Source organism: Bufo bufo, chromosome 4, assembly GCF_905171765.1.
Source record: "Bufo bufo chromosome 4, aBufBuf1.1, whole genome shotgun sequence".
NCBI lineage: Eukaryota > Metazoa > Chordata > Amphibia > Anura > Bufonidae > Bufo > Bufo bufo.
In genome coordinates this window covers 239,219,416-239,233,757 of record NC_053392.1, presented here as the reverse complement: position 1 = coordinate 239,233,757, position 14,342 = coordinate 239,219,416, and positions in this window count along the sequence as shown.

Below are 14,342 nucleotides of genomic sequence, written 5' to 3'. Positions count from 1 at the left end.
GGGCACTGGGCAGGCTGCAGGAATGTGGATAGGAGCGGGGGGGAAACTTCATTGGGGGGCACAGATCGGGGGGGACACGAGGACACTATCTGATTTCAGGCTCTGATCTGCAGAGTGCAGATCAGAGCCTGAAACCGGCATTTTTTCACTGCCGCGATCCGATTGGTTAGTCCGTATAGACTAACCAATCGGATCGATTGCCGGCAAGGGGCCACTCTGATTGGTCCCTTGCCAGCATTACTGAACTGTATGCTGTCCGTGACAGCACCAGGGCAGGGGCAGAAGCTTTAATCCAAGCGCTTTGTGCAGCTATCACGTATATATACGGATTGCGGTCGTGAAGGGGTTAAAGATAATACAAATGGATCTGTTCTGAACAGATGCAGATGGTTGTATTATCTGAACGGATCCGACCATAACGGATTTGCACAAAACGTGAGTGTGAAAGTAGCCTAATAGGAAAAGTTACTGACCACAAGATGCTATATTTACACAGGCCGATACAGTACATGATTATTGAGAAATAACAATTCCTTCATAGAAACCCTTGTTCGTTAATGAAGATGAAGCGCAGCACTTACAGACAGTGATCCCCTCCACGGTATGGGGAGGAGCGATCGCCATTTCTATTGCTCATTCTCATACAGAATCATTATTTCTGGGGAGCAGGGTGCTGATAAAACAGCACAATCAGCTGACAAGAAAAAAGGATTCTGGTGTCCACACGTACAAGTTTCTTTGCTAGATGACAGGGTGATCTAAAAAACCGCCAATAATTGAACAAAATATAAAATAATATGGGCCAGATTTATCATTAGCTCAAGTCAAAATAATGGAGTGAAAAAGTTGAAATTTTTTGTGCAATCTCTAAATCTGCGCAAAAAATTGCGACTTTTATTGGCTCTGCGTTATGCTCGCCAGTTTTCTGGAAGTGGGTGTGTTTTCTTATGTAAATGAATCTCTAGACAGATTTACTATTGCGACAATTAAAAATTGCGCAATTTCACTCCAGTGAGGACCATGCTTATCTTATGCAACTTTTTGATATCATCGCTTTTATTGTGAGTTTTCAAATAAGACATAGTATAAAATAACATTGCAATGTGGAGTATAGTGGACGCAGCCACTGACATTGACATTGTACACTATGTTCAAACTTCAATTAGCATTCATGACTTCCTGTCTTATTGCATGAAGAGAAAGGAGTTTGCATATTAATGTTGCATTTATATTGACCACCACACAGACTATCATATCTTTGTGGAAGAGTACAATTCACAGTGGTTGTTCGATCCAATTCAGACAATAGTGAGGCATCTGAGGTAGCTTTAACGACCCAAACGGCCTTTTACAGGCCTTAACTAGATAACAGGTTTCAGTTATTTAACATTAGGTTTTTATGCAACTTTTTAATAGAACATGCGACTTTTTCGTAAAGACGTGCGACTTTTGTAAAGCCGCTTACTGAAGGATAAACTGCTACTGTTAAACCACAATTATCACAGTATTAAAGGACCGTTAATAAATCTGACTTAGCCAAAAGTGACTTTGGACACGTGTAAAAGTGGAGTAAGATGTAAGTGTAACGATAAATCTGGCCCTATGTGTGGAAACATATAAAAAAAACTCCTAAATAATTAGAGCCATACGAATGACAATACAAGAATACATCTTTATTAAATCATCCAAAAAGGACATCATATACATAATCATAAGCAATAATGATAAAACATTGCGAAAAGTGCTATGAAATGGAAGAAATCCCTCCCCACATAAACTGCAGTCAATAGGGTAAATATGCTGCCCCCAATGGTGGCTATAAATAACACGGTTTAACATGGGTTTCCAAATACAGTATATATCTACAGGCTGAATGAGCCGCACATAGAAAATAACACAACGATCCACCAATTAAACCAGCAGTAGGGAAGACAGTAAATTTGCCACACCGCTAATATGCAATCAGTATATCAATATCTTGAATGAATCGTTGTTTTGAATCAATTCCTTTCACTGAACTGGAGGAGTCGATTCATCTGACTGAGATGATCCATTTGAAACAGCTCAGTGTGAGGTAGCAGAGACTCTACAGGGATGCTCAACCTGCGGCCCTCCAGCTACTGTAAAACTACAACTCCCACGATGCCCTTCTGTAGGATGATAGCTGTAGGCTGTCAGGGAATGATGGGAGTTGTAGTTTTGAAACAGCTGGAGGGCCACAGGTTGAGCACGGCTGCTCTAGCAGGTCTTTTGTAACATGATCCTAGAGTGAAGGTTGGGCCCTCCCAACCCACCTGGTCTGCAACCATTTTAATTATATTAATTACCACTCCCCTCGAGTCCTGAGTTTTCCCCACCCCCTGGATGCTATTTTTTTTTTTTTAACTCCTGAGCTTCGGTTCAATTGCTTGTCAGCCGACTCAGCAAGTGAATCGAAGATTCGTTTCATGAATCCAATACCATGATGTTATCATATGTTATAACGTGTTCAATGGGAGATATGAAGCTGACATTCCAATAATGGAAGTATCATAAAGTGGGAGATACGCATGGTGTAAGAACACACCATATGGTCAGTACAATCACCAATCTGCCCCTGAAAAACATGCAGCAATACTGAAGCCATAGCAGGGCACACAATAGATCAAAACATAACTATATGAACCAGTGTAAGGAGAGCCAAGACCCGAGGTACGTTTCACAGATGCGCTTCTTTGGGGGGGGGGGGGGGGGGGCGTGTCTAACCGCCTTTCAAGCCACCTATATATACCCCTACACAGCATGATGGAAATCACACAATGTATTCAGAAACCGGATGGATGGCACTCTAAACATTTGTGAAGCATGAATACAATGTAAATTTATTAATAATTAAAAACAAACAGCAGTTGAAAAAGAGGAAAAAAGAAGAGAGGAAGGGAAGGAATAGTATTGTATATATCAGTATACAAAAAATAAAGGACTTAGTAATTTATATAGGAAAAAAGGGGGGGAGGGGATGAGTTTCACCCTCCATCCATACATAAATATATATATGCAGATGAAATCACATCAATTTAAATAAAGGTAATAAAAATAAAAATAAAGTAATGAAGTAATGATAAAAAGGTAATAAAAAAGGTAATAAAAAAGGTAATAAAAAAAGTAGTAAAAAACCAGCTGAGAAGGACTGCAATCAATGTTAGCTTTTAGTGGCAATAAATAGATGACATCATAAATAGCTGGAATCCCAGGTAGCTTTTTGAGAATATATATCTCTTGATGGTAGTACGGGTAATAGTAAAAAATATTAGTGATAATAGCAGCAATAGTAGCAATAGCAGCAATATTAAGTCTGTATGCTAGGTAAGAGGCTGGTACCTGCAAATAACCAAAATTCAGGTCTTGAGGGGGAATATTTCACAGCAGGATATATTGTATACAGAAGAAAGAAGTTATTCCCTTTTTGGAGCAGTGCGCAGTAATATGGGCCCTTTAAAAAATTAGGGTACAATCCCACTACTGAATAAGTTATATATCAGGTATCAGAGATTAGAGATTGCCTTACGGTTCGCCCGGCGGTCGTTTTGCGGCGAACTTTGCTCGTTCGCGGTTCACCGAACAGGCCGACATATGGAGATGTCCGCCGGCGCCATATTCTTTTACAAGAACTTTGAAGAACTTTGACCCATGATACATCCATCAGGTGGTACAGGACAGCCATTTCCATGCGGCGTCCCACGTGGTCGGGAGCAGGCTTTTCAATTAAGAAATAGACAGAGGAGATATATATCTCCAGTCTTCAATCAATCCACAATTAGTAAAGTGGGCGGTGTAGTACTTTTTAGTAGTACATAAAACCCAGAATGGAGTGTTTTAGGATTAGGATCAAAATGATAAATTATAATAAAAGACAAAAGAAAGATACAAGATATGTATAAGATGAAGTTCTTATTTTTTATTATTTATTTTTCATTTTTTGTTTATGATATTACTGTAAGATATATCTTCCTAAATTTTTGGGAGAATAATATGAATCTAACTTTTACAACTAATGTAAGTAGAATACAGGTCGAATTCTTAGACCTAATGATAAAGCTTGTAGATGGAAGACTAATATGTAGTACTTATCAGAAACCAACCATTAAAAAAAACTACATCTTATACTCTAGTTGCCATCTACCAAGATGGCTCATTAATATTCCAACCAGTTAGTGATGAGCGTCAGGGGTCATATTCAAATTCACAATATTTTGTGAATATTTTGTAGAATATTCGTTATATTCTACAATTTTTTACTCTACAAATTGGCAAGGTAATGAACTATTAGACAAAGAAGATTATAGCACTATATTAGCTAAATTGCTTTATATTATTATAATTTTTTTTTAATATTTGCTATATTGCTATATATTCTTGTTTTAGAATATTACGAATATAAAAAAATATATATATATTCGATATAGTGCTATATATTTGTTTTTTAGAATATTAATCTTTTTTTCCATCTAAAGTCATGATTCCTCCCCACTTAACCACTTCCCGCCACGCTAACGCCGAAAGGCGTCATTTCTGCGGCGCTCCCAGGTCACACTAACGCCAATAGGCGTCATCTCGCGTGAGCCGAGATTTCCTGTGAACGCGCGCACACAGGCGCGCGCGCTCACAGGAACGGAAGGTAAGAGAGTTGATCTCCAGCCTGCCAGCGGCGATCGTTCGCTGGCAGGCTGGAGATGTGTTTTTTTTAACCCCTAACAGGTATATTAGACGCTGTTTTGATAACAGCGTCTAATATACCTGCTACCTGGTCCTCTGGTGGTCCCCTTTGTTTGGATCGACCACCAGAGGACACAGGTAGCTCAGTAAAGTAGCACCAAGCACCACTACACTACAACCCCCCCCGTCACTTATTAACCCCTTATTAGCCCCTGATCACCCCATATAGACTCCCTGATCACCCCCCTGTCATTGATTACCCCCCTGTCATTGATTACCCCCCTGTAAAGCTCCATTCAGACGTCCGCATGATTTTTACGGATCCACTGATAGATGGATCGGATCCGCAAAACGCATCCGGACGTCTGAATGAAGCCTTACAGGGGCATGATCAATGACTGTGGTGATCACACCATATAGACTCCCTGATCACCCCCCTGTCATTGATTACCCCCCTGTAAAGCTCCATTCAGATGTCCGCATGATTTTTACGGATGCACTGATAGATGGATCGGATCCGCAAAACGCATCCGGACGTCTGAATGAAGCCTTACAGGGGCGTGATCAATGACTGTGGTGATCACCCCATATAGACTCCCTGATCACCCCCCTGTCATTGATTACCCCCCTGTCATTGATTACCCCCCTGTAAAGCTCCATTCAGACGTCCGCATGATTTTTACGGATCCACTGATAGATGGATCGGATCCGCAAAACGCATCCGGACGTCTGAATGAAGCCTTACAGGGGCATGATCAATGACTGTGGTGATCACCCCATATAGACTCCCTGATCACCCCCCTGTCATCGATTACCCCCCCTGTCATTGATTACCCCCCTGTAAAGCTCCATTCAGATGTCCGCATGATTTTTACGGATGCACTGATAGATGGATCGGATCCGCAAAACGCATCCGGACGTCTGAATGAAGCCTTACAGGGGCGTGATCAATGACTGTGGTGATCACCCCATATAGACTCCCTGATCACCCCCCTGTCATTGATCACCCCCCCTGTCATTGATCACCCCCCTGTCATTGATCACCCCCCTGTAAGGCTCCATTCAGACATTTTTTTGGCCCAAGTTAGCGGAATTATTATTATTTTTTTCTTACAAAGTCTCATATTCCACTAACTTGTGTCAAAAAATAAAATCTCACATGAACTCACCATACCCCTCACGGAAACCAAATGCGTAAAATTTTTTAGACATTTATATTCCAGACTTCTTCTCACGCTTTAGGGCCCCTAGAATGCCAGGGCAGTATAAATACCCCACATGTGACCCCATTTCGGAAAGAAGACACCCCCAGGTATTCCGTGAGGGGCATATTGAGTCCATGAAAGATTGAAATTTTTGTCCCAAGTTAGCGGAACGGGAGACTTTGTGAGAAAAAAATTAAAAATATCAATTTCCGCTAACTTGTGCCAAAAAAAAAAATTTCTATGAACTCGCCATGCCCCTCATTGAATACCTTGGGGTGTCTTCTTTCCAAAATGGGGTCACATGTGGGGTATTTATACTGCCCTGGCATTCTAGGGGCCCCAAAGCGTGAGAAGAAGTCTGGTATCCAAATGTCTAAAAATGCCCTCCTACAAGGAATTTGGGCACCTTTGCGCATCTAGGCTGCAAAAAAGTGTCACACATCTGGTATCGCCGTACTCAGGAGAAGTTGGGGAATGTGTTTTGGGGTGTCATTTTACATATACCCATGCTGGGTGAGAGAAATATCTTGGTCAAATGCCAACTTTGTATAAAAAAATGGGAAAAGTTGTCTTTTGCCAAGATATTTCTCTCACCCAGCATGGGTATATGTAAAATGACACCCCAAAACACATTCCCCAACTTCTCCTGAATACGGCGATACCACATGTGTGACACTTTTTTGCAGCCTAGGTGGGCAAAGGGGCCCACATTCCAAAGAGCACCTTTAGGATTTCACAGGTCATTTACCTACTTACCACACATTAGGGCCCCTGGAAAATGCCAGGGCAGTATAACTACCCAACAAGTGACCCCATTTTGGAAAGAAGACACCCCAAGGTATTCCGTGAGGGGCATGGCGAGTTCCTAGAATTTTTTATTTTTTGTCACAAGTTAGTGGAAAATGATGATTTTTTTTTTTTTTTTTTTTTTCATACAAAGTCTCATATTCCACTAACTTGTGACAAAAAATAAAAACTTCCATGAACTCACTATGCCCATCAGCGAATACCTTGGGGTCTCTTCTTTCCAAAATGGGGTCACTTGTGGGGTAGTTATACTGCCCTGGAATTCTAGGGGCCCAAATGTGTGGTAAGGAGTTTGAAATCAAATTCTGTAAAAAATGACCTGTGAAATCCGAAAGGTGCTCTTTGGAATATGGGCCCCTTTGCCCACCTAGGCTGCAAAAACGTGTCACACATCTGGTATCCCCGTACTCAGGAGAAGGTGGGGAATGTGTTTTGGGGTGTCATTTTACATATACCCATGCTGGGTGAGAGAAATATCTTGGCAAAAGACAACTTTTCCCATTTTTTTTATACAAAGTTGGCATTTGACCAAGATATTTATCTCACCCAGCATGGGTATATGTAAAAAGACACCCCAAAACACATTCCTCAACTTCTCCTGAATGCAGAGATACCAGATGTGTGACACGTTTTTGCAGCCTAGGTGGGCAAAGGGGCCCATATTCCAAAGAACACCTTTCGGATTTCACTGGTCATTTTTTGCAGAATTTGATTTCAAACTCCTTACCACACATTCGGGCCCCTAGAATGCCAGGGCAGTATAACTACCCCACAAGTGACCCCATTTTGGAAAGAAGAGACCCCAAGGTATTCGCTGATGGGCATAGTGAGTTCATGGAAGTTTTTATTTTTTGTCACAAGTTAGTGGAATATGAGACTTTGTATGAAAAAAAAAAAAAAAAAAAATCATCATTTTCCACTAACTTGTGACAAAAAATAAAAAATTCTAGGAACTTGCCATGCCCCTCACGGAATACCTTGGGGTGTCTTCTTTCCAAAATGGGGTCACTTGTGGGGTAGTTATACTGCCCTGGCATTCTAGGGGCCCGAATGTGTGGTAAGGAGTTTGAAATCAAATTCTGTAACAAATGACCTGTGAAATCCGAAAGGTGCTCTTTGGAATATGGGCCCCTTTGCCCACCTAGGCTGCAAAAAAGTGTCACACATCTGGTATTGCCGTACTCAGGAGAAGGTGGGGAATGTGTTTTGGGGTGTCATTTTACATATACCCATGCTGGGTGAGAGAAATATCTTGGCAAAAGACAACTTTTCCCATTTTTTTATACAAAGTTGGCATTTGACCAAGATATTTATCCCACCCAGCATGGGTATATGTAAAAAGACACCCCAAAACACATTCCTCAACTTCTCCTGAATACAGAGATACCAGATGTGTGACACTTTTTTGCAGCCTAGGTGGGCAAAGGGGCCCATATTCCAAAGAGCACCTTTCGGATTTCACAGGTCATTTTTTACAGAATTTGATTTCAAACTCCTTACCACACATTTGGGCCCCTAGAATGCCAGGGCAGTATAACTACCCCACAAGTGACCCCATTTTGGAAAGAAGAGACCCCAAGGTATTTCGTGATGGGCATAGTGAGTTCATAGAAGTTTTTATTTTTTGTCACAAGTTAGTGGAATATGAGACTTTGTAAGAAAAAAAAAAAAAAAAAAAAAATCATCATTTTCCGCTAACTTGTGACAAAAAATAAAAAGTTCTATGAACTCACTATGCCCATCAGCGAATCCCTTAGGGTGTGTACTTTCCGAAATGGGGTCATTTGTGGGGTGTTTGTACTGTCAGGCCATTGTAGAACCTCAGGAAACATGACAGGTGCTCAGAAAGTCAGAGCTGCTTCAAAAAGCGGAAATTCACATTTTTGTACCATAGTTTGTAAACGCTATAACTTTTACCCAAACATTTTTTTTTTATCAAAGACATGTAGAACTATAAATTTAGAGCAAAATTTCTATATGGATCTCGTTTTTTTTGCAAAATTTTACAACTGAAAGTGAAAAATGTCATTTTTTTGCAAAAAAATCGTTAAATTTCGATTAATAACAAAAAAAGTAAAAATGTCAGCAGCAATGAAATACCACCAAATGAAAGCTCTATTAGTGAGAAGAAAAGGAGGTAAAATTCATTTGGGTGGTAAGTTGCATGACCGAGCAATAAACGGTGAAAGTAGTGTAGTGCCGATTTGTAAAAAAGGGCCTGGTCTTTAGGGGGGTATAAACCTGTGGTCCTTAAGTGGTTAAGTTGCTTGTGGGCTGACAAGCAAGAAGCAGGGAGGAATCATGTTTTTACTCGGCAATTAAAAAATTCGCATTACGAAAATTTGCAATCAACACTACTAAAGTCAAAGATACTGCAGCCTTCTCTTTGGCCCACAAGCTTAGAAGCAGGGAAGGATTATGTGTACTGATTACCAAAAAATCTAGAATATTCAAAATTACAAATATATATCACTATATTCTAAATATTTGCGAATTCTCAAAGTGCCTATATTCGCGATAAAAATTAGAAGATAGCCAATTTGAAACAGAAGCACATAATCTAAAACAACAATTTCTAGCTAAAGATAGAGTAAAGTAAAGTAAGATTAATAAAAAGACCAGATTTCTTCTCCAAGTCAGAAAAAAAGACTGAAAAAGATGACATCAGGGTTATATTACCATTCAATGCCCAACACAAAAAAGTAGAAAAGATCATTTATAAATACTGCCACCATCTTTTAAGGGACAAAACTATCGGACCCCTATTACCCAAAAACCCATATATCGTGTACAGGGCTTTTTTTCTCAGAGAAAAGGTGGTGGAACTCACACCCCCTCCCCTGGCCACGCCCCTACCCACCCCTAGGACCGCCCCCTAAAACCACCCCTTTAGAGAATAGGAATGCAAGTAAAATTGCCAGTGACGGTCGTGACAGCCAGGCTGCCAGTGCCCGCCGCCGCCGCCCTAGTCCACACATGGGCAGCGCAGCCTGGCCTGGCTCCTTCCTTCCCTCCCAGTATAAAATGCCCCTATACAGAGCCCCCATATAAAATACCCCTTCTTTTTAGCCTCTGTAGATGTCCCTATAGTGCCACCCAATAATGTGCCAGTAATAAGTGCCCCAATAGATGCCCCCCAATCATGTACCAGTAAGATGTGCCCCCATATCATGTGCCAGTAAGATGTGCCGCTATAGATGCCCCCCAATAATGTGCCAGTAATAAGAGCCCCCCACCATGATGTGCCAGTAGCCTGAGTGCCCCCCTATCATGTGCTAGTAGCCCCCCTATCATGTGCCAGTAGCCCCCATCATGTGTCAGTAGCCCCCCTATCAAGTGCCAGTAGCCTCCTATCATGTGCCAGTAGCCCCCCTTATGTGCCAGTAGCCCCCCTTATGTGCCAGTAGCCCCCCTTATCCCTAATGTGCCAGTAGCCCCCCTTATGTGTCAGTAGCCCCCCTTATCCCTTATGTGCCAGTAGCCCCCCTTATGTGCCAGTAGCCAGTAGCCCCCCTTATGTGCCAGCAGCCCCCCTTATGTCTGTTCCAGCCCAGCAGCCCCCCTTATGTCTGTCCAAGCAGCCCCCCTTATGTCTGTGCCAGCAGCCCCATTATGTGCCAGTAGCTAGTAGCCCCCCTTATGTGCCAGCAGCCCCCCTTATGTCTGTGCCAGCAGCCCCCGTTATGTCTGTGCCAGAAGCCCCCCTTATGTGCCAGTAGCCAGTAGCCCCCCTTATGTGCCAGCAGCCCCCCTTATGTCTGTGCCAGTCCAGCAACCCCCCTTATGTCTGTGCCAGCCCAGCAGCCCCCCTTATGTGCCAGGATTGTCATTTTTACATATGAAAAAAAATAAAAAATAATAAACTTATACTTACCTCCTCCAGGATGCGATGCAGGCCTCTTCCGGCCTGTGTCCCTCGCTGGCTCAGGCGGCCTCTGATAGGCTGCCGGCCTAGTGCTGGCAGCCTATCAGAGGAACAGGGAGGGGACACACCTCTAGCTGCCCTGCCGCATTACAGACATTTGTATCGCCTTCCTGAGGACGGCTATACAAATGAAATGACTGTGGAGATGAGTGAGCGCTTCCACAATGGAAGCGCAGCGCTCATCTCCTGCTGTGCCCTGCCAGCGCCCACCTTCTGACAGCACCCCGGGCGGCTGCCCGGCCTGCCCACCCCAAGAAACGGCCCTGCAGTAACTAAAGGGGGGCGGGGCGAGTCGGCAGAAAATAGGTGGCGGAACGCCGTTTCGGGGCGTTCCGCCAGAAAAAAAGGCCTGATCGTGTACACCAAAGCTCCCAATTAAGGCCTAAGGGTAGCCCCAACTTTAAGTAGGAGAACAACAGAAACTAAATGTAACTGGTTGTCACTTTAAGGCTTTTTCAGATGCTGTCGATGCAAAAACTTTAGAACTACCAACTTCCCTAAAAAATCTACTTCAATTAACTCAACACACAACACATTCTCATACCAAATTAAGGAACATCTGTCCTGTGATTCGACTAATGTTATATACCTACTACAATGTCCATGTTTAAAACAATACATTGGGAGGACCAAGAGACCATTTAAGAAAAGGTTGTCAGAACATATATCGAATATTATAAAAGGATACAACCAACATTCCGTATCAAAGCATTTTAAAGAACACCACAATAAAGATCTGACACTACTCACCTTTATAGCCTTTGAAAAGGTCAAAAGACACTGGAGAGGTGGGAACCATATAGCTAAAATGTCCAAAATAGAATCCAGTAGAATCTTTGAATTCGATACAATAATTCCTATGGGTTTGAATGCTGAGATGGAGATTTTTGGAATCTTGTAGACCTGGGCTGGGTGCCCTCTGGGAACGTGACATCGAGGTCAGGCTGTCTACCAGCACCTCGATCTCTCCTCCCTGGGGGCCCCCATCCCTCCCTCTTCCACAACTCCCGAGAATTTAGGAAGATATATCTTACAGTAATATCATAAACAAAAAATGAAAAATAAAGAACTTCTATATATCACCCACGATCCTCTATGAAATTGTTTAATATAAGAGCCATATACTCCACTATTGAGTATACATATATACATATACATATATACTGTATATATCTTATAAATATATTGTATCTTTCTTTTGTCTTTTATTATAATTTATCATTTTGATCCTAATGAGACTGAATACTATACCGATACATTCATTTTCTATTATCATATTTTCCGGCGTAAAAGACGACTTTTTAACACATGAAAATCTTCTCAAAAGTCGGGGGTTGTCTTATACGCCGGGTGTCGTCTTATAAGCTGGTATACGGCGTGCTGAAACTTACGGTACTCACTTCCAAACCCCATTCTGAGCAGCAAAACAATAATTAACTACTATAAATCAGCCCAAAAGCATGTCAGCTAGTAGCCAAATAATATGTGCTTTTGCCTCCCCTAAAATATTACCATCCCCTACCGACCAGCACTGATGCAGATTTGGTTCCATTACAGCTCTACTACAGTTGTGTATACACCTAAGGGTACTTTCACACTAGCGTTTTTCTTTTCTGGCATAGAGTTCCGTCCTAGGGGCTCAATACCGGAAAAGAACTGATCAGTTTTATCCCCATGCATTCTGAATGGAGAGCAATCCGTTCAGGATGCATCAGGATGTCTTCAGTTCAGTCTTTTTGACTGATCAGGACGGAACCGTAGCTTGCTAAGGGCTCTTTCACACTTGCGTTCTTGTCTTCCGGCATAGAGTTCCGTCGTCGGGGCTCTATGCCGGAAGAATCCTGATCAGGATTATCCTAATGCATTCTGAATGGAGAGAAATCCGTTCAGGATGCATCAGGATGCATCAGGATGTCTTCAGTTCCGTAACGGAACGTTTTTTGGCTGGAGAAAATACCGCAGCATGCTGCGCTTTTTGCTCCGGCCAAAAATCCTGGAACACTTGCCGCAAGGCCGGATCCGGAATTAATGCCCATTGAAAGGCATTGATCCGGATCCGGCCTTAAGCTAAACGTCGTTTCGGCGCATTGCCGGAGCCGACATTTAGTTTTTTCAGAGTGGTTACCATGGCTGCCGGGATGCTAAAGTTCTGGCAGCCATGGTAAAGTGTAGCGGGGAGCGGGGGAGCAGTGTACTTACCTTCCGTGCGGCTCCCCGGGCGCTCCAGAATGACGTCAGGGCGCTCCAAGCGCATGGATCATGTGATCACATGGATCACGTCATCCATGTGCATGGAGCGCTCTGACGTCATTCCGGAGCGCCCGGGGAGCCGCACGGACTGTAAGTATACCGCTCCCCCGGTCCCCGCTCCTACTATGGCAACCAGGACTTTAATAGCGTCCTGGGTGCCATAGTAACACTGAACGCATTTGGAAGACGGTTCCGTCTTCAAATGCTTTCAGTACACTTGCGTTTTTCCGGATCCGGAGTGTAATTCCGGCAAGTGGAGTACACACCGGATCCGGACAACGCAAGTGTGAAAGAGGCCTAAGGTTTTATCTCCGGCCAAAAAAACTGAAGACTTGCCTGAATGCCGGATCCAGCATTTTTTCCGATAGGAATGTATTAGTGCCGGACACGGCATTCAAAATACCGGAATGCCAGATCCGTCCTTCCGGTCGGCGCAAGCGCAGATAGAAGAAAAGGTGAAAAAAAAAAAAAATGCCAGATCTGTTTTGCCGGATGACACCGGAAAGACAGATCCGGCATTTCAATGCATTTTTCTGACTGATCAGTCTTACAAATGCCATCAGTTGGCATACGTTTTGCCGGATCCCGTAGGCAGATCACTCTGCCGCAAGTGTGACAGTAGCCTCAGACCAGGTATCTGTATAGATGCATATACAGCTCTGCTATATATATCTTCGCCAGTACCCTCTAGCACTGTGGCAGAACCGCTTCCTATACAGCTTTGCTAAATCTGTCTTCGCCAGTACTCTCTAGCTCTGTTGCAGAACTACTTCCTATACAGCTCTGCTACATCTGTCTCCACCAGTACCCTCTAGCACTGTGGCAGAACCGCTTCCTATACAGCTTTGCTAAATCTGTCTTCGCCAGTACCCTCTAGCTCTGTTGCAGAACTACTTCCTATACAGCTCTGCTACATCTGTCTCCACCAGTACCCTCTAGCACTGTGGCAGAACCGCTTCCTATACAGCTCTGCTATATCCGTCTCCACCAGTACCCTCTAGCACTGTGGCAGAACCACTTCCTATACAGCTCTGCTACATCTATCTTCGACAGTACCCTCTAGCACTGTGGCAGAATCGCTTCCTATACAGCTCTGCTACATCTGTCTATGCCAGTACCCTCCAGCACTGTGGCAGAACCGCTTCCTATAGAGAGCTCTGCTACATCTGTCTCTGCCAGTACTCTCCAGCACTGTGGCAGAACTGCTTCTTATACAGCTATGCTACATCTATCTTCGCCAGTACCCTCCAGCACTGTGGCAGAACCGCTTCCTATACAGCTCTGCTACATCTATCTTCGACAGTACCCTCTAGCACTGTGGCAGAGCCGCTTCCTATACAGCTATGCTACATCTATCTTCGCCAGTACCCTCTAGCACTGTGGCAGAACCGCTTCCTATATAGCTCTGCTACATCTGTCTTCGCCAGTACCCGCCAGCACTGTGGCAGAACTACTTCCTA